General features: G+C 48.7%; 1 pseudogene; it reads right to left on the minus strand.

The window, feature by feature from the left end:
* Nucleotides 1–3,895: 3,895 nt before the first annotated feature.
* Nucleotides 3,896–5,231, minus strand: LOC103012075 (C-terminal-binding protein 2-like; annotated as a pseudogene).
* Nucleotides 5,232–6,000: the final 769 nt, after the last annotated feature.

The raw sequence follows: 6,000 nt of genomic DNA on the forward strand, positions 1-6,000 counted from the left end.
GGGAGAGAGGCAGCTGTGATCCCCCGCTGCCTCACCTGCAGCTCAGCTCCATCCTACAGGAACTTCCTGTAGTTCACCTGCAAGTTCGCAGGCTTCCTCACCTACAGCGCGTGTGCCTGCCTCGCCTGCACCTAGCCGGAAGTGCACCTACATCTCCCCCTGAATCTCAGCTGCACCTCAGCTCCATCCGTACCTGAATTTTCATTTGCATCCTCACCAGCAGCTCACTGCCCCTTCACCTGAGTTCTCACCACCTTCCTTACCTGCCTCTTTATTGCATCCTCACCTGAACTCTTACCAGGATCTCATCTGGATCTTTACCTGCACACTCAACCTGCACACTCGCCTGTATTTTCTGCATCTTCACCTGCTTCCCCCACCTACACCTTTATCTGTAAACTTACCTGTATCTTTACAAACATTCTTACCTATACCCTCACCTGTCTTTCCACTTGCATCCTCACCTGTGTTTTCTCTGCATCTTCATGAGGGTGAGGACCTGCATCTTTACCTACATTCTTCTCTGGATCTCTTCGTGTGTTCTTACCAGCATCCTCATCTACATCCTCACCTGCGTATTTACCTGCCTTCTCACTTGCACCTTCCCCTGCGTCTTCACCTGTGTCTTCACCAGCATCAGAACTCTCCAGTCCTCCTCTGCCTTCTCACCTTCACGCTCACCTGCATCCTTACCTGCCATCCTCACCCGTTCTCATCTTCATCCCATTTGCTCTCATCCGCAGCTCACTTTCACTCCATTTCCCATCTCACGCATCCCATTTGCATCCTCTAGACTCACCTCACCCTCCAGGTCACCACTTTGTAGATGGGCCTGAACAGATTGGTAGGATTGTGTGAGGCAGCTGGGCTGGGAGGGGGTGGTAAAGGTCAGGCAGGATGATGTTTCCAGCTGGAGCCCTGAGGGACCAAGCCAGAGATGTGACTCATATCTCCGCGGTTGAAGAAGGAGTGCAGGGGCTGTTGTGGTCACAGCCTCACCAGAAACACATGGTGGGGAGCAGCCATAGTTGAGTGAGGCCACTGGCTGCCAAGGGGCCCCAAGTGCCTCTTCTAACTCCACCTGTGGTCCCTTGAGGACCATTGAGGGTGGAATCCAGGCTCCGACTCTGGGTAAGGTCATCACAGGAAAACCCCCCTGAACCTGGAAGTCACGCCTGCATAGCCCCCTTCCCCTAAGACCCTGGGTCCTGGAAACCCCACCTCCCAACTTCAGGAATGTTGGGGAAATTGACTCACAGCCTACCCCCACTCCCTCCAGCCTCCAGTTGCCGGACACCCCCGTCAAGGGAAGACACAGATCCTCATTACTCACTAGGTGTCACAGCTGACATCTGCCAGGCCCCCCTGCCCTCCTTTATGTGCAATTTTTCGTTTCTTTTCTTGCTCTGTTTCTTTAATGTGTGGGATGTTTTTGTTTTGTTTTTTACTTTTTTTTTTAGCATCTATGTTTCTAGGCTGTGAACAGCACAGACTGAACCTTACATTCTAAAGATAGCATGGAGTTGATTTCAGACAGTGAGGGTATCCAAAAAGGAAAGGAGATCAGGGTGACCTGGGAAGCCTGCCTGCAATGGGGCCAACCAGCAAAGTCATTTAGATTGAAGGATGGTTCAGTTTATGTGTCAGTTTTGTTAGGCTATGGTGACCAGTTGTTTGGTCAAATACCAGACTAAATGTTTCTCAGAAGGTTTGTTTTTTTTTTTTGAAATTTTTTTACTTTTTATTGAAAACTGCACTGAACACTAAATGTCCACCTTTACAATAAACAAATACAGTAACAGTAACACACTAAAACAAAACATACTTCTGATAGCCATTATTTTTCTGTTTGGGACAGTTTTGAAGGTTCTTTGGTCACAAAACAGGAATGTCAGGACTTTCCTGGTGGCACAGTGGTTAAGAATCCACCTGCCAAAGCAGGGGACACGGGTTCGAGCCCCAGTCCAGGAAGATCCCACATGCCGCGGAGCAAGTAAGCCCATGCACCACAACTACAGAGACTGCACTCTAGAGCCCGCGAGCCACAACTACTGAGCCTGCAAGCCACAACTACTGAGCCTGCGTTTCACAACTACTGAAACCCACGTGCCTAGAGCCCGTGCTCCGCAACAAAAGAAGCCACCGCAATGAGAAGCCCGCGCACTGCAACAGAGTAGACCCCACTCACCGCAACTTAGAGAAAGCCCACACGCAGCAATGAAGACCCAGCGCAGCCAAAAATAAATAAATAAATTTATTTCTTAAAAAACTTGAAAAAAATAAAAAAACAGTAATGTCCCTATCCAAAGGCTCAAAATAGGCCATCTTTTAACCAAAAAGGTGGTGATTCACAAAAGGCTATGAATACAACATGTAACCAGTTGATATAAATCTAATAGGATTTGTTAAAATCAGTCACATCTAATAACACACCTGAAGTATTCTTATATAAAATATCTCACGAAGAAAAGAAGACTTTATCAATGTCTAAAAAAGTGCATTTGTTCATAGACAATCTGACAAGTTACCATAAAATGTTTCCTGAGACATAAGATAACGCAACATTATTCTTCTTGAACACTTTCAGTTCAAGACTTTCCACTCAGTAAAATAGCTGAGGATATGAAACTGAGAAAATATATTTGAGTACAAACAGCTTGTGAAACTTAATACTTTTTTTTTTTTTTTGCATCATCAGAAGGTATTACTGAACTCACAACCAATTTGCCCGCTCTGTATGCAGCTCAGATGGGTGAGGCTTCTCTGTACAGAAGCCTGTACTGTCTTCGATCCTATGCTCGTGGTTGTCTAACACAAACAGTTTTCTCCCCGTTTTGTAGTAATTTAACCTTCCTATTAGCAAAAAAGGTAGCCAGCCCCCGTGGACTGAAGGAGCTAGTGTCAGAATGGTGATTTCCTCTTACTATTTTTTATTTTGATGTTTGGAACTCTTTTTTGTTGCTGGGTTTTGGTTTTTGGTTTTGTTTTTATTTTTAAACTTTTTTTTTTTTTTTTTTTTTGGCTACGTTGGGTCTTTGTTGCAGAGCGTAGACTTTCTCTAGTTGCCGCGAGAGGGGGCTACTCTTTGTTGCGGTGCGTGGGCTGCTCAATGCAACAGCTTTTCTTTGTTGAGGAGCACAGGCTCTAGGCGAAGGGACCTCAGTAGTTTTGGCGCACAGGCTTAGTTGCTCCGCGGCATGTGGGATCTTCCCGGGGGGGGGGGGGGGGGAACAGGGGAACCCAAGTCCCCTGCATTGGCAGCAAGATTCTTAACCACTGAGCCACCAGGGAAGCCCAGTTTTTGGTTTCTTAATATTTTTTTAGTTTTGTGTTTGTTTGCTTGTCTGTTTTTAATTGAAGTATAGTTGATTTACAATATTAAGATATTTGGGACTCTTGATGCAACATTCTAGAGCAAGGGGTCCAGGACCTGCTTTGCCCAAGGGACGGATAAAGGAAAAAGATCTATTTGTTCTTTTTTTTTTTTTTTAAGAAATTGGCAATGTAATTTTTTCAAGTATTTCTTTATTTATTTGGCTGTGCCAGGTCTTAGTTTCGGCATGTGGGATCTAGTTCCCTGACCAGGGATCGAACCTGGGCCCCCTGCGTTGGGAGTGCGGAATCTTAACCACTGGACCGCCAGGGAAGTCCCAAGATCTATTTACTCTTTGTGATTGGATGCACGGATGAAAAACTTAACACACAATAACAGAAGTTGGTCCTTACTAAATCACGTCCAGTCTTTTTCCGTGCTTCTGTAAGCAGATGACATCTCCTTCAGTTTGCCCCTGTCGCTAGCTCTTTTGTGGTTTTAACACTGCACCGTCCATGATGCAAATGTCCAGAATCAGTTAAAAAGACTGGCAAATTCCTTTTCTCTTAGTTCATCTATTTTTCACCGTCTCTTGGTGCCAGGTGTATCCAAATGATTGCCTTTCCTCACTCTCTGCTCTTGCTTGTTGGGGTGTTCTGGTTTGTCCCCACGTTTTTGTGGGCTGGTTGGGACAGGGAGTTTGGGAGGCGTGTGCCACCAAGGGGAGGTTGTGGGTCACCAGGATGCCCCGGGGGATGATCCCTTCCATGGCTGCAGGAAGTCCTCCCGGAGCCATGCCCATGATGCCTGCTGGGCATCTGTAGGTGGCACCGCTGAACTCTGGATGAATTGCTCGCTGATCTATTCTGGACCAGGGTGCTGTTGTGACCAAGAATTCCTTGTTCACAGTTTCTTAAGCTCTCTGGCATGCCACATGTGATTGCCTGGCTGGTCTCTGCTCACTATGCCAGGCCGTGTGAGGTGGACAAATGAGATGTGGTGCATCTTTCAAGGGACCCTGAGCAAGGCTGAAAGGCTCCGATTGGTGCACCTGGAGGGCCGCCCGTCGTATCCTGCCTTCCTTGAGGGCTTAGGCTAAGACTTTCTCATCCAGCAGTTCCCCGCAGGTGGCATTCACTGGGAATGCCCCTTGTCTCATCTGCTTTATAGTAAAATCAGTGATGAGCTGGTGGTTATATCCGTTGAGACTACGGTGCAAGGAGACGCAGTCTCTCTGATACAGCAAGTCCTGTAGGGTGTAGATCCTCTGCACACCCAGGGACAGCCCGATCCCATCCTGCAAGTAGGGGTCATAAAATATGATGCTGAATCCAAACCATCTGCCCCGTGCGACAGAAGCGCATGAGGCCCAGCATCTCCCCACGGATGCAGGCTGCCCCTGAGGCAACCTCCTGGATCAGCTCGACGCTCTGTACCCACGGGCTTTCCGCAGTGCCTGGTACAGCCATGGGTTCCCCCGGGACAGATGGAGGATGTGGCAGATGGTGGAGTCGTCTGTCTCTTCCACTGCCGCCATGGGATGTTAGCACAAGGCGATCCCGAGCTCGCCCGCAGCCTTGCCGTCCACGTGGTCGAAGCTGCTGCCTATCTGCACCATCACCCTCGGGGCCTTGAACTTCTCCAGGTCCTCCCCGGTGAGGGTGATGGTGTGGTACATCATGGCACAGACAGCCTCCTTTAAAACCTTCTCGTGGATCTCCTGAGTAGACTGTGTGTCACAGAAGGCCACGGTGGCCAGGTCCTTCAAGGTAGGCATCTCCACTGTGCAGTCTCGGCCATGGAGCAGAGCCACGGGGGTGGAGGTTGCCAGGGGCCCATTCATGATCTAGGGGAGGATACCTTCACAGATTCTGTCCAATCGCTGTCGCTTGACTTTGTGCTTATCCACAAGGGCCATTCTTTTTTTTTGGTCGCGGGGCGCACGCCATTCCAGATCTTAGTTCCCGACCAGGGAGCGAACCTGTGCCCCCTGCAGTGGAAGTGTGGAGTCCTAACCACTGGACCGTACAAGGGCCGTTATTTATCGAACTTTGCACCTCTCTCATTCAAAAGCCCAAGTGGTCCTCTAAGAACTTCGGGACCCTCTCAGGAGTCCGTGGGCATTATGTCACTAAGCACCCAATATAAATTTGTCCACAAACTCTATAGTTCACATCATGGGCTGTCCGTCTTTTCTTTTTTTTTTTTAATTAATTAATTTTATTTATTTATTTTTGGCTGTGTTGGGTCTTCGTTGCTTCGCGCAGGCTTTCTCTAGTTGCAGCGAGTGGGGGCTACTCTTCGTTGTGGTGCGCGGGCTTCTCATTGCGGTGGCTTCTCTTGTTCTGGAGCACCGGCTCTAGGCACGCAGGCTCAGTAGTTGTGGCGCGCAGGCTCAATAGTTGTGGTGCACAGGCTTAGTTGCTCTGTGACATGTGGGATCTTCCCAGACCAGGGCTCAAACCCGTGTCCCCTGCATTGGCAGGCGGATTCTTAACCACTGCGCCACCAGGGAAGCCCCCGTCCTTTTAAGAGATTCCAACTTCATGGATTGAAAAGCATTTCAGGTGATGAAACCCAAAGCAGGAAGATTCTGCTTCTCCTGGAGTTTCTTCTCAGGGGGCAGGAGACGCCAGCTTTCCTTATTTATGGGCAGGAGGGGCTCTGGGGTGGACGGGACTTCCAGG

This window comes from Balaenoptera acutorostrata, chromosome 2 (genome assembly GCF_949987535.1).
Source record: "Balaenoptera acutorostrata chromosome 2, mBalAcu1.1, whole genome shotgun sequence".
NCBI classification, from domain to species: Eukaryota; Metazoa; Chordata; class Mammalia; order Artiodactyla; family Balaenopteridae; genus Balaenoptera; species Balaenoptera acutorostrata.